The sequence below is a fragment of the Citrus clementina genome, unplaced genomic scaffold (genome assembly GCF_000493195.1).
Source record: "Citrus clementina cultivar Clemenules unplaced genomic scaffold, Citrus_clementina_v1.0 scaffold_9, whole genome shotgun sequence".
NCBI lineage: Eukaryota > Viridiplantae > Streptophyta > Magnoliopsida > Sapindales > Rutaceae > Citrus > Citrus x clementina.
The window spans coordinates 21896550-21912678 of NW_006261964.1; the positions used below are offsets into that span (position 1 = coordinate 21896550).

At 35.3% G+C, this 16129-nt stretch overlaps 1 pseudogene; it reads right to left on the reverse strand.

Moving 5' to 3' along the window:
* Positions 1–823: 823 nt before the first annotated feature.
* Positions 824–16129, reverse strand: part of LOC18033239 — a 37425-nt pseudogene continuing 22119 nt past the window's right edge.

Here is a 16129-nt window from a genome sequence, read left to right on the forward strand (position 1 = left end):
TTGCGAGTCTGATGATCATATAATAGGATTCAAGAAAAGGTTTCGGTATAAAAATATTAACAACCCTCAAGAAGACGACATGTGGATTACGCATGAATTTACGGTTAATTCATCGATATTAGAGGACTATTCAGATAAAGCAGTCCACTACGCAGAAAGCCAATTCAGGTAAGCACCATAAGAAGCTGAAATAAGTGAGTGATAATGAAACTTTTAAGGGCTGAACAAGCAGCACTTTTGGTTCAAGAAAAGTAGTTATCAAGAGCAAACAACAACATTCCGTAAATTAATCTGACACTGGTCTATGAAAACAGTTGGTTTCATTTGCAGTTACAATATAATATCTTTTCTTTCCTATTGCGAGTACTAATATGGTTGTAGGATTCAAAGAATATGAAAGAGGACTTGAAGATGATGTCGAACCTCTCATCTTTTATTTTCAATAAGAAATGATAGTGCCCCTTTCAATGTGTATAACAAAATGCAATCACAGTGGTTCAAATTACAAACCCAGGTTATAAGCCGAAGCATTTCTAAAATATGCAACTATGAGATTAAAAAAACAAAAAAAAAAAATGCAACAGCAATCATAATACCACTCTACATCTCTCACTCCATAGAACCTAAAATCTAAATCTGAAATGAACACAAGCGCTTGGGTAATAATCGGGAAGAGCTCCATAACTCGTAACCATAGGTAGACCTATCTATCACGCCCTTGAGTTTTCCCTTTCACATAGTAACAAAATCTTAGATCCCAGTTCAAAAACGAAGCAGCTGGATACAATCACCACTGCTAACGTAATATGATCATGTGTCAATGTTAAAGATCATCTGGGCCAGGGGGAGATTCTGGTGGGATTGCTAAGGTATAATTTGCATCATCAATAAATTCCAAGACCCTCCTTGCAGTTGCCTGTGATTGACTGAAACCACCAATCTTTCTTGAAGAATTTACAGATTTAAATTCTCGAGTAGGGTTACTACTTTCAACCGATGATAGATTTTTGAGTTGGAATTTGAAGATCAAAAGGAAGAAGATGAAGAACTGACTTTCATTTTATTATCACAAAAACTAATTATAGAAATGAGCTAAGCTGAGTATTTATAATAGAATCTAATACTTGCTAAGCACGCTAATTACAGCTAAGCAATGTAACTACTAATAACAAACTCTGATGTAACTGATTTCAATACAATTGATAAGTGCTGATTTGTTAACTAATTTCTACATCATCTAGCTGCATGGGAATCTCTTCATAACAGTTTTGCCATCTGGAACTTTCCAGCTTCTCACATGCACCTTTCACTTTCACTCCTAGACTAGCTACTGGATTTACAGCTGGCACTCCAACGTGTGTTGCATCAAGTTCAGCTTCATCAGCTAATTCAACACCCCTTCTCAACTTAAGTCTTTTGGAAAGACTTTAAGTTTGCTTCTGAAGACGCTGAACTTAGGATAAGTAAGAGGTTTAGTTAATATATCAGCAGCTTGGTCATTTGTAGACACAAATGCAATTTCAACTTCTTTCCTCTCAACTTTGTCTCTCACAAAATGAATATCTATTTCAATGTGTTTGGTCTTAGAATGCATTACTGGGTTTGTAGCTATAGCAGCTGCACTTGTGCTATCACTTAGCAGCAGTGGAGTATTTTGAAGTCTAATGTCCAATTCTTTAAGAATTGAGCAGATCCAAGTTAATTATGAACAAGCCAATGCCATAGCTCTGTATTCTAACTCTGCTGATGATTTGGAAATTATGCTCTGCTTCTTTGAACTCCAGCTGATTAAGTTTTCACCTAAATATACACAATAGCCACTAGTCGATCTTCTGTCATCAATGTCACTACCCCAATCTGCATTAGTATATATTACAAGGTCTACAAAGTCAGATCTCCTGAAAGTCAAGCCATAGTCTATGGTTTCCTTGAGATACCTCAGTACTCATTTACAAGCAAGCCAGTGAGGTTGTAAAGGATTAGCCATGAATTGGCTTAACTTGTTTATAGTATATTATTGTGTAAATTTTATTGAACTCGCAAATGCACGAATCTATTGTAGAATAGACTAATGGTGATGAGTGTCGATCCCACGAGGAGGTGGATTTTAATTATATGGAGAATTAATTTTGTATGAGGGTGGTTGGATTTGTGGTGAAAGTGATTTGAATTATCCAAAAATTCAAATTAAAATGGCGAGAATAAATTGAAGAGAAAACTTTTATAATTGAAGCGCTTGGGTATCTGGATCCATATCAACATGCACCATGAGCTAAACATTCATTATTAATGCCAATTAAATCATGAGGGGGGAATCCACACCTCATGAACCACACTCTAATCAATATGGTGCTAAAGGCTTATTGTGCCAAATAATAATAACCTTATACTAGGGAGCCGGTGAAACCAGGGTGGTATGTAGACAATATTATTATTATTTGTCGACGAGAAGTCAAAACATCCACAAAAACTAGAGGGGAAGAGAAAATAAATTTACCAAATAAAGCCCATGACACATGTTGAGACTTCACCTTCAACCCAAGCTTGAAAGAAAATTAGCTACTCATAATTGAATTAGGGGTAAAATAAGAATTTATTAAAATACGTAGAAAATACAAGATGGAGAAGGAATTACAAAAAATGGAGCTAAAAAATGGATTCAGAGATGCCAAATTAGGGGGGAGAGGTCCTTTTTTTATAGATACATTGAGTAAATCATGGTCATCAGATTAAAAACAGTTTGGACGCTCAGGATTGCACTACGTCATCAGTCAACAGTACGCAGTTTGAATAGTGACACAGTTTGACCACGCGGTTTGAACAGTGACACGGTTTGACCACACGGTTTGAACAGTCAACCGGTTTGAACAGTCAACCGATTTGAATAGTGAGGTGGTTTGGTTGAAAATAATCCTGTGTATATGCATGTACCGTACGCGTAATTTTTGGTCCACTAACATACTGCCACGTCACCAATCAACAGTGCATAAGAATTTTCTCCAATGGAATCGTCACACCTCATCAGTCAATGCCACATCATCGGTCAATGCCACGTCATCGATCCATCTATGTAAACAGTGTCGTGAACAGTAACATAGACAATACCGTACATGTGAACAGTGACATTTTTCCTTTTATGCTCCTCCTAAGGTTTTCAACTGTCCTGAGTTCAAAAGTGATGTTCGTTTTGCCGTCTGAGCTCTCGTTATTGTGAAATGACCATAATGCCCCTAAAATACATAAAAATACTTAATTAAAATAAAACACACGTAATTAAATCACAAGAAGTTTAAATACATAAAAGTAAGGGTGTTAGTATAACTTGAAGTGTAAAATGATGATTTTCTCCTTTATAAATATACATTTTCTAACACTCAACACACCCCCCAACCAGCTTATTGCTAGTCTCTAGCAAATAAAGCGAAAACAAAATTCAAACCCAAAATGATTTCTTTTTTTTTTAAACATTCTTGTTTATTCAATCAGATTAATGATAGCAATCAAATAAAAGTATAAGCATTATCTCCATTCTACAGAAACATCACACCCACATCAACCATCCACATGAATCAGCCCAGTAGACTTTGTCACAGCTACTTTCAAGAATGACATGTCAAACCCCAAAATCTCACTGACAGTAGTGACACTCTCACAAGGAAATTAAACCAAAAAAATAGTCACTCAAATGAATGGTAATTGAGAGAAAATAATAAAGAAGTAATATCACATGTTCTCACCATGATGAAAGAAATATGCAATCAGCTTAGAAACAATACGATCTCAAATCAAACAAAATGCTAGTCAACCCAATTTATTTATTTATTATTTATTTATTTATATGTATCACTACATCTTTTTAGCCCATATAACTAGCTTCTACTTCAGACTATAGTTCCCTAAAATCAAGAAGGACTTTTATTAGGACGTAACGTAGGCTAGGGACATGGCTAACAAAGGAAGGGAAATAAGGAAAACAAAGTGTATGTTTGAGAAAAATGTAGAGATTTTTTTATTTATTATTTTTTTTTTGAAGTTGCAAGGTGGATTTCACCTATTATTGTTATTTTTTTCTTTTTTTTTTAAAACAATTTTTTTTTGTTTGGCACAATTTCATTGAACAAAATAATTATTTATATTTTTCTCAAATATAAATAAGTGATGAAACTTGTAAGATATCGGGTAATACTCCAAATCGGAGTGGGTCAAGATGATAAGTTTGACAAAGAAAAAAAAAAATTTTAAGGCTCAAAATGGTTAACTATGGATAATTCATAATATGGATGGCTAGAAAGGCTCAAACGAGTCAAAGATGGCCTTTCCATAATCTTTTAAGGATCTGAATAATCTTCCATATCTACTAATTAGATGGGCCTCCAGATGTAGCAACACACATTTTTTTTTTAGTTTTTTGAAACAATTTTTTTTAGAGGGTTGACTCAAAAGAAATCTAGAGATCGTATATAAAATAATAAACTACTAAGATGTATGAAGAATGGGCAAAAAGGGTTACTTTTCAAGAAAAATGGTAGGCTCAAAAATTCACTTGGTACTTATTATGACATGTTCATTCTTTCAAGTAACTCATATTTGTCTCCGACATCAACATGTAGAGTAGTAAACATTGCGTAACAACACTTAAGACCAAAGATAATATAAATACTAAAATTTAAAATTCATCATGTCATCCAATGTTAAAACAAATCACACAATTTTTTTTTCAAACAGCATTCTACCCCCAACCTATTCTAAATATGAAAGGAAAATATGCATGCAGAAATGTGAAAATAATGCAAAAAAATTAATTAGAAAAGTTATATAAAATGATAAAAACAAATAATATTTTTTTTTAACTAAGAAGATGCGTTTCTAGAGGCACTACACACCATATTCAGCCATTTTCGACTAAAAAATTTGAAAATGTATATTTATAAAGAAGAAATTAGAAAGAAGAAGAAAAATGATTGTCAAAGCTTAATAAACAAAAAGAAAATGTCTGAATCTTTTTTTAAACGAAGAAAATGCATTTGTAGAGTAACTACACTCCATATTCAGCCATTTTCAACACAAAAAGTTAGCAACAGTTAGATTCTACAACAAAAAATCAGTAAAAACTTGACCAAGATTCCACAATTGTCGACTATTCCCTCCCCCCAACCAGAACGAAACATTGTCCTCAATGTTTGAAAGAAAAGAAGTAGAGTTTAGAAGATATCACCTGGTTGGTGCAACACAGAAGAGAATATTTATAAGCGGAGAGTTAAATCTAATTTGTACTTCTTACTGCGGCGATTATTACCATCATTATTTGGACACTCCAATACAAAGGTCCAGGGCTCTGGCTACAGTCTATAAGCTTGTAACAGATCAAGTAGCTCATTAGCAGTGTGAGCACAAATAAAAAGCTTTTTCGTTGTGGAAGGAACAAAATAGTTTTTTATTGCATGGTTAAGAAATGCGATAAAACCATCATAAAAGTTATTGACATTTAACAAACCGATGAGTTTCTGGTGAATGTGCAGATGGGCCCAAGATGCTAATGTGATAAGTGCCTCTAGAGTTGCAAGATCTCCTGGTAGAAAAATAAAAGCATTAGCATGATTAAGCATTTCAGTTATTCTTTCTTGCATACATGAGACGACTAACTATTCTCTAGTCGATGAGTCAGACAAACTGCCCAAAGGTTTTAGGGCTCTTGGGATGATGCCTAACACTTGGCTTCCTCTGACAAAAGCAGCTTCTGAGACCAATTTTGATAACCCTTGGTTACCTCCTCCATACACCAAGTGTAATTTTCTCTCTGCTATGCTTCGACCAAGATCTATGGCTGCCTCAACGAACTCTTTATGTTTGCCGTAATTAAATCCAGAAAGCACACAAATGTTCTTGAATTGTCTATTGGGAGTAGCTGCCATTGGGATACTTCTCAAAAATAATTTGTGAGTGCTTGACAAAAAATCATATTTAAGAATCTTGGTGACAGTGGGTCACAGCTGTGTATGAAGTAGCATGTCAGTGTCAAATAACGCGTAAAGCACATGGCTCGCGAGTAAAAAAGGAAATATTAAAAAAAAGAAAAAGAAACAATGATAAAATAAATTTATTAAAGACAATAATGCAAATGATAAAACAACAGTGAAATAAAATAACAGTGAAGTAAAATGATATTTACAGGTAGTTGCGACTGTAGCTCACATCTTCCTCTGGTTTTATGTCCAGAAACGGCTTGAACACCCTCTATGGGTCGAGGATAGGCTTCCCATCCAGTTTTCTTATAAACTGGCAAACAAGGTCGTTTATAGTCAGATTCCCGAGACTATATCGTTCATGCTCTTTCTGGAATAATGGCCATAACTGGAGAATCGCTCCTTGCACATATCCACTGGGATGCGTTTCAAGAGACAAAAGGATATCATCCAATGACTCCTTATTCAAGCCATCCCTAATGAATTGAATCTTATCTTCCCTGTTATTAGACACAATTCTTAAAGAACATGGGTTTTTATTGCATCTCATTCTGGCACATTTACGACAAGCAACAGAAATTCTTCGAGCTCTTCGTTTTCTTGCATAATTTCCTTTACCACAACCAGGCATGTATGCAATAAATTTTGGAGGTAACTCACCTGCCAATCATACTTTAGCCTCGATTAACCAATCGATGTTAGCAGATATGTTATTTCTCATGAGCAATCGCATGCGTTCGGACCGAGCTTTATAGATTGTAAGGAGGGCATTCTGAGGAAGTGAAGGGAATCGATTGTGAAGCTTCGCTAGAATCGCGTTTCTGTCTATACATTCACCTCAAAATATCAGTTATTATGAAAAACTGGAGTAACCGACTTGATTGTCACAAAGTACCGTTATTCGCCACTTCACCGGGGTAACAAACTAAAGCACACAAACAAAGAAAAACAAACTAAAACACATAAAGAAAATTACAATCGTCCTCTTATTGAATTTATCTCAAGCTCCAACTGGATGTTGTAGACACTTCTCTCAATGTCTCTGAGTTGGCTTCTTAAATCATCAACATAGGATACTAACTCTGGTGGTTGCAGAGCCCAATACGATGTGTTTTACAAAATCGAATCTAAGTTTTGAGATGAGATTTTACACGTTAAAGTGGTTTAAGAATGTCCAGGAGGATCTGTTTAGCTATGGCACTCATTATTAACAATGATAAGAGAAAACTTAATGGTTAAACAAACACACTTATGCAAAAATAATTTCAATTAGCAAAAGAATAATAAAAAGAAAAAAAAATCAAATCACCGAAAAGAAAGAAAAAAAAAACTCAATTCAAATATGGTGGGTCACTCAAATTTATTTCGGTGTCCTCTCCATGTGGTTGGTACTCTAAATATGGCTTTAATCTTTGACCATTAACTTTAAATGTGACATCGTTCTTTGGGTCCTTAATTTCAATTGCCCCATGTGGAAAACCAGTATGAACAATAAAAGGGCCAGACCATCGAGAGCGTAACTTACCTGGGAATAGGTGCAAGCGAGAATTGAATAAAAGCACTTTCTGACCTGGAGTGAAAGATTTTCTCATAATTTACTTGTCATGGAAGACTTTCATTCACTGCTTGTAAATTTTGGCATTTTCGTATGCATCATTGCGAATTTCTTCAAGTTCTACCAGTTGTAATATTCTTTCTGAGCTAGCTTGCTGCATGTCAAAGTTGAATTTCTTGATGGCCCAATATGCATGATGCTCGAGTTCCACAGGTAGGTGGCAAGTTTTTCCATACACTAGCCTGTAGAGTGACATCCCAATCGGGGTCTTGAAAGTCGTTCTATATGCCCATAATGCATCATAAAGTCTTAATGACCAATCTTTTCTGTTTGGCCTCACCGTCTTTTCTAATATGTGCTTTATTTCTCGATTGGAGATCTCAACTTGGCCACTGGTTTACGGATGATATGGGGTCGCCACTTTGTGAGTGATTGAATACTTTGTCAAAATAGCTTTGATTGCTTTGTCACAAAAGTGGACACCACAATCACTGATTATCGCTCAAGGGAATCCAAAGCATGAAACAATGTTGCTTTTCAAAAATCCTATCACCACCTTGTGATCATTGGTTCTACATGGAATTACTTTTACCCATTTCGATACGTAGTCAACAGCAACCAATATGTATTGATGGCCAAAAGAAGGAGGAAAGAGTCCCATGAAGTCGATACCCCATACATAAAAAATCTCAACCACTAAAATTGGATTTAGTGGCATCATATTCCTTCGCGTAATGCTCCCCATTCGTTGACACCTATCACATGAAGAACAGAAAGTGTAAGCGTTACGAAATATAGTTGGCCAATAGAAACCACATTATAAAACTTTAGTTGTTGTTTTCTTAGCGCTGAAATGGCCTCCACACCCTTGTTCATGGCAGAATGAAAGGATATTTTGAATTTCACTTTCTAGGAGACATCATCTAACAATTTGATCTGCACAATACTTGAACAAATAAGGGTCACCCCAAAAGAAATTCTTTATTTCCGCAAAAAAAAATTAGTTTAGTCTTGCTTGGTCCAATACTCTGGAAGTTGACCTGTAAGAAGATAATTAACGATATCAGCATACCACGGTAATACTTCCACACTCATCAATTGTTCATCTGGGAATGACTCATTCAATGTTAATGGCTCTGTAATTGTGTCAAAATAGAGACGAGAGAGATGGTCTGCCACAACATTTTCTGTGCCTTTCTTATCTTTAAATTCCAAGTCGAATTCCTGCAAAAGTAACACCCAACGAATTAGTCTAGCTTTTGCATCTTTCTTTGTGAGAAGATATTTAAGAGCAGCATGATCTATAAATACAATTATTTTACAACCAATGAGATAAAATCAAAATTTCTCTAATGCAAACACTACTGCTAGCATTTCTTTTTCAGTAGTTGAATAGTTCAACTGTGCATCATTCAATGTCATACTAGCATAGTAAATAACATAGGGAATTCGATCAACCCTTTGTCTTAATACTGCTCCTATTGCATAATCAGATGCATCACACATGAGCTCAAATGGTAAGCTCCAGTTTGGGGGCTGAATGATGGGTGATGATGTCAACAACTGCTTTAATTTTTCAAATGCCACAAGACATGAATCATCAAAGACAAAAGGTACATCCTTAGCAAGCAGATTGCATAAGGGTCCAGAAATTTTACTAAAATCTTTAATGAAACGTCTATAAAAATCAGCATGCTCAAGGAAAGATCTTACTTCTCTGACTGTTTTAGGTGGAGAAAGATTAGAAATAAGATCCACCTTGGCTTTATCAACCTCAATACCTTTGCTCGAAATGATGTGACCGAGAATAATACATTGTTTTACCATAAAATGGCATTTCTCCCAATTGAAGACTAAGTTCTTCTCGATACATCTCTGCAGAACTAATGTTAGATGATGTAAACATTGATCAAATGAATCACCAATGACAGAAAAGTCATCCGTAAAGACTTCAAGGAATCGTTCAACCATATTAGAAAAAATGCTTAACATGCATCGTTGAAATGTAGTAGGTGCATTACATAATCCAAATGGCATCCTCCTATATGCAAAAGTGCCAAAAGGGCAAGTGAAAGTGGTATTGTCTTGATCTTTTGGTGCTATGAGAATCTGATTATATCCTGAGTAGCCATCTAGAAAGCAATAAAATTCATGGCCTGCTAATCTATCAAGCATTTGATCGATAAATGGTAAAGGAAAATGGTTTTTACGTGTGATAGAGTTCAACTTTCTATAATTAATGCATACACGCCATCCTACAGTTACTCTAGTGGGTATCAATTCATTATCGGCATTCGTAACTACTGTGACTCCTGACGTTTTGGGAACAACTTGCACATGACTGACCCATGAACTATCAGAAATTGGGTAAATGATACATGCGTCTAATAGCTTAAGAACTTCAGTTCTAACAACTTCTTTCATGTTAGGATTTAACCGACGTTGCATTTCCCTAATAGGTTTAGCATTTTCATCAAGGTGAATGTAATGCATGCAGTCTACTGGGTTTATACCTTTGATGTCTGCTATGGTCCATCCTAATGCTCATTTGTGCTCTTTTAAAATATCCAACAACTTACTTTTTTGTTCGTCATTTAGGGATGATGATATGATCATCGGCAGAGTACTTTCTTCTCTCAGAAATGCATATTCTAGAGTGTTGGGTAATGGTTTAAGCTCGAGTTTCGGCGGTGATTCTGATGATGGGATGAGTTTCTTCTCTGATGGTGCTAGTTGTTCAACTATTGACTTCCATTTATTATTGTCCATGGATGGTGCTGAGTCAAGTAGAGTGTTGACCTCATCGACTGATCTGTCAATATCAAAATCAAAATCAAAACCAAAGTGAGTTAAACATGTTTGTAAAGGATCATCACTAAGGTTTAAAAGAAAAATATTATCAATTATTTCTTCTATTAAATCCACATCAATAATTCCATCATCTGCATTGTGAGGTTGTTTGGCAATGTTGAAAATGTTCAGCTCCATAGTCATGTTACCGAAGGACAACTGCATATTTCCAGTCCTACATTAAATGTGAGCATCTGCAGTTGCCAAGAAAGGTCGACCTAGAATAATGAGGATGTGCTTCATTGAATCTTGTATTGGTTGAGTGTCAATTATAATGAAATCAACAAGAAAATAAAACTTGTATGCCTGGATAAGCACGTCCTCCACAATACTACGAGGTATTTTCATGGACCGATCTGCAAGTTGTAATACCACTGGAGTTGGGTGTAATTCTCCTAGTCCAAGTTTTACGAAAACTGAGTAAGGTAACATATTTACACTAACTCATAAATCCAACAAAGCATTCTCAATTGTGTGGTTCCCTATACTACATGAGATATTGGGGGAGCCTGGGTCTTTGTATTTCAGAGGAATTTTGTATTGGAGTATAGAACTAACGTTTTCTGTTAAAAAGGCCTTCTTTTGAACGTGAATGTTTCTCTTTTTAGTACAAAGGTCTTTAAGAAACTTGGCATAAGATGGAACTTGTTTTATAGTATCAAGTAAAGGGATGTTAACACTTACCTATTTGAAGATTTCAAGAATCTCACTTGTGGATTTTCCCTTCTTTCCTTTAGCTAACCTCTGAGGAAATAGAGCTTTGGGAACATATTCTCGTAGGTTGGTTTCTTCTTTCTCTTCCGATAGTGAGTCCTCAACATTCATAGGTACAATTTGATTTTCTTTTGTCACCGGCATCTCCACTTTGTTGTCAACTTCTTTTTCTTTTCGCAAGGTAATGACTGCTTTGACCTCTCCATGTTGTTGTGGTGAACTGGTACTTACTTCATGTACTCCTTTAGGATTAGGCACTAGTTGACTTGGAAATTTACCTTTCTCAACAGTCATTGCCAAGGTTTGAACTGAAGAAGCAAGTTGTCCCACTATCTTCTCGAGGCTTGAAACTGATTGGGCTTGTGAGTTAAAGCTTGCTCTCATCTCATTTCGTATTTCATCAATGGTGCGGTTCTGTTGCTCAATCGTGGAGTGAGTAACATTCTTGAAATTCTGTAATGAATCCTCACATGGTTTGGGTTGAGAGTAGTTCTGGTTCTGATTGTATGGTCTAAATGGTGGTTGAGAGGCTTGAGGAATTTGAGGAATTGGTTGCATTGGTGGAGTTGGAGCTGCTGGTCCATTATATTGGAATCCTTGAGACCACGAAAAATTAGGATGGTCTCTCCATCTAAGGTTATATGTGTTGGAGTATGGGTTGTAATTTTATGGTTTTCTCATTACACCTATGACATTGGCTTGATCTAAGTATGAGTCATGGTCATGTGGTTCTGTTGATTTAGCAGTCGTTAACGATACTATTTGTCGAGAGAGGCCTTCAACCATCTCCTTGACTTCTTTGATTCCCGAAGTTGACTTGCCAATGTGAATCTCATTCACTCCTTTAATTCTTTTAGTATTCTTGAGTAATCGACTCCGTTGTTGGGAATTATCCGCTTGTCACTGGAAGAATTCCCAAATCTCTGATGCACTTTTTGATATTATCTCTCCTCTACTTGTTGCCATTAGCCATTCTTGCACATTTGGCAATAATCCCTTCAAAAAGTATTGGCATTGGTGCCATTTCTCGTACGCATGATGTGGACACTTCAAGAGTAGCCCATTGAATCGCTCCTATGTTTCAAAAAATTGCTCGTCTCCTCTCTAGGTAAACTCTGAGATTTCCCTGCGAATAACATTGGTTTTATGCACTGGGAAATATTTATTCAAAAATTTTGTTACTATTTGTTCCCATGATGTAATGCTATTAGCATACAATGTATTAAGCCATGAACGAGCTCAATCCTTTAAAGAAAATGGGAATAGTCTAAGTTTAACATCATCGTCTGAAAAATTCTTGTATTTAAAAATTTGACAAACAGCATGAAAATCATTCAGATGATTATATGGGTCCTCATTTTCTAGGCCATAGAATGTTGGGAGACAATTTAGCACACTAAGTTTTAGTTCAAAACTCTTAGCAACTACATTTGGGTATCTTATGCATGATGTGCTCAAATTAGCTAAGGGACTGAAATAGTCCTTAAATGGCCTCTTTGGCGGTGCTTGTTGTTGTTGCAAATCCATTTCACTTTTATCTTTAATTACAACGTGTTTGTGTGTGCGAAGTGTTTTTTCAAGTTCAAGGTCTATAGGCTCAAGATTAGGTAATAATGACCTTTCGACCATGCATGCAAAGAACACAAAATAAATGGAAACAAAACAAATAAAAATAAAGAAGAATGAGAAATTACAGTACTAAACTTATCACGCTGTTACAACCTTTCTATAAAAAACACATTTAAAAAAATACGTGAAATAAATTAACTAAAAATAAATTAATAAGATAAACAAAAAAATTACAAAGAAAAATAAATTGAAAATTAAATTACAAAATTTTAAAGAAGAGAAGAAGAAAAGAAATTCTTACATCTAAATGTAGATTCACTTTTTTTTTCTTTTTTTAAAATAAGAAAAAAATTACAAGAAAATAATTGAAAAAAATTATTTACAAAAATTAATTCTATGAATTCAAATAACTTACCTCCCCGACAACGGCACCAAAAACTTGTTGTGCAAATTTTATTGAACTCGCAAGTGCACGAATCTATTGTAGAATAGACTAATGGTGACGAGTGTCGATCCCACGAGGAGGTGGATTTTAATTATATGTAGAATTAATTTTTTATGAGAGTGGTTGGATTTGTGGTGAAAGTGATTTGGATTATCCTAAAATTCAAATTAAAATGGCAAGAATAAATTAAAAAGAAAACTTTTATAATTAAAGCGCTTGGGTATCTGGATCCGTATCAACATGCATCATGGGCTAAATATTCCTTATTAATGCCAATTAAATCATAAGGGGGGACTCCACACCTCATAAACCATACTCTAATCAATATGGTGTTAAGGGCTTATAGTGCCAAATAATAATAACCTTGTACTAGGGAGCTGATAAAACCAGGGCAGTATCTAGACAAGATTATTATTATTTGTCGACGAGAAGTCAAAACATCCACAAAAACTAGAGGGGAAGAGAAAATAAATTTACCAAATAAAGCTCATGACACATGTTGAGACTTCACCTTCAACCCAAGTTTGAAAGAAAATTAGCTACTCATAATTGAACTAGGGGTAAAATGAGAATTTATTAAAATACGTAGAAAATACAAGATGAAGAAGGAATTACAAAAAATGGAGCCCAAAAATGGATTTAGAGATGCCAAATTAGGGGGGAGAGGTCCCCTTTTTATAGATACATTGAGTAAATCATAGCCATCGGATTAAAAACAGTTTGGACGCTTAGGATTGCGCCACGTCATCAGTCAGCAGTACGCGGTTTGACCACGCTGTTTGAACAGTGACATGGTTTGACCACACGGTTTGAACAGTCAACCGGTTTGAACAGTGACGCGGTTTGGTTGAAAATAATCATGTGTATATGCATGTACCGTACGTGTAATTTTTGGTCCACTAATATACTGCTACTTCACCAATCAACAGTGCATAAGAATTTTCTCTAATGGAATTGTGACACCTCATCAGTCAATGCCACATCATTGGTCAATGCCACGTCATCGATCCATTTATGTGAACAGTGTTGTGAACAGTAACGTAGACAATATCGTACATGTGAATAGTACCGTACATGTGAACAGTGATATTTTTCCTTTTATGCTCCTCCTAAGGTTTTCGACTGTCCTGAGTTCAAAAGTGATGTCCGTTTTGCCGTTTGAGCTCTCGTTATTGTGAAATGACCATAATGCCCCTAAAATACATAAAATACTTAATTAAAATAAAACACACGTAATTAAAGCACAAGAAACTTAAAAACATAAAAGTAAGGGTGTTAGTAAAACTTGAAGTGTAAAATGATGATTTTCTCCTTTATAAATATACATTTTCTAACACTCAATACATATGTTATTTCGGGCCTTGTTAATATTGCATACTGTAATCCTCCAATAGCTTTTCTGTATTGAGTTGCATCAGTAAAATCTTCACCCATGTTTTTGCTAAGTTTTTCTGTTGTGGCCAGAGGAGTATCAGTTCCCTTACATTCTTTCAAATCAAACTTGGCAAGCAGATCTTTTATATACTTTGACTGGGATAATACCAAAGTATCATCATTTCTAATAACTTCAATACCAAGAAAGAAATTAAGATTCCCCAAATCCTTAAGAGCAAAAGTGCTGCTGAGGTTACTGATAAGCTATTCTATTTCAGTATTATTGTTTCCAGTCACTATTATATCATCAACATAAATCAACAACATAATCATAGCATTCCCACTTCTCTTAAAGAATAAGGATGTGTCTGACCTAGTTCTAGTAAATTGCCAAGACTCAAGAACTGATATGAGTTTATCAAACCATGCTCTTGGTGCTTGCTTCAATCCATAGAGGGCCTTTTTCAGCTTACACACATAGTTTGGATGTTCTGAATTCTCAAAACCTTCTGGCTGAGGCATGTAAACAGTTTCACTGAGCTCTCCATTTATGAGTGCATTGTTGATATCTACTTGTCTCAGCTTCTAGTTGTTTATGACAGCAAGACTTAGTATAATCATTATGGTTGCTGGTTTGACAACTGGACTGAAAGTTTCTTGATAATCAACCCCTTCTGTTTGTAAAAGCCCCTTAGCTATCAAACGAGCTTTGTATTTATTGATTGATCCATCTGAGTTTTGTTTCACCCGATAGATCCATTTGTTTCCAACCAGCTTCATATTTTGTTCTGGAGGAACTAAACACCAAGTTTGATTTCTCATTAAGGCATTGAACTCTTCATGCATTGCTTGTTTCCACTTGTGGTTATTCAAAGCTTCAGCTACACTTGAAGGTGTGTTAAGGGACAGAGACTTTTCAGTGTTGTAAATTTTTTGTTTGAATATGCCATTTTTAGCTCTAGTTGTCATAGGATGTGAAGGTCTAGGTTGATATGTAGGCTGAGGTGTTTCTAAAATTTGGTTGTTTGGTTCAGAATGAAAAGAAGTTTGAGGAGATTCATGTGTGTTGATTTCATTATCATGCATTGAATTTATTTTATCAAGGTTGTTGTCAGGATTATGTTCATTAGAAGGATCATCTAAGCTAGCAGTGTCTTCCAATGAATTTGTACTTGCTGTTGTTGCCTTATGATTTTGGGTTTCTAAGGGAAATGATATTGAGATAAACTTGCTAAATGTGTTTACAGGTTCTGGTGTGTGAGTAGACTTTGAAACCATGAAATTTGAATCATTTTGGAAAGGAAAAGAATTCTCATTAAAGTTAACATGAGCAGCAATATAAATTCTACCATTTGGATTCAAACACAGATAACCCTTGTGCAATTTACTGAAACCTAAATGAACACATTTAGAGGTATGAAAATCAAGCTTATGACTGTTGTATGGTCTTAAGAAAGGGTAACACTCACAAGCAAAGATCTTGATTTGAGAGTAACTTGGTTTCTTGGAATAAAGGGCCTCAAAAGGTGTTTTGTGATTCAATGTAAGTGTACTGATTCGGTTGATAAGATAAGTAGCATTATAGAATTCTTCCCACCAAAACTTAAGAGGTATATCAGATTGAGCAAGAAGTGTGAGTCCAGTTTCAAAAACTTTGTA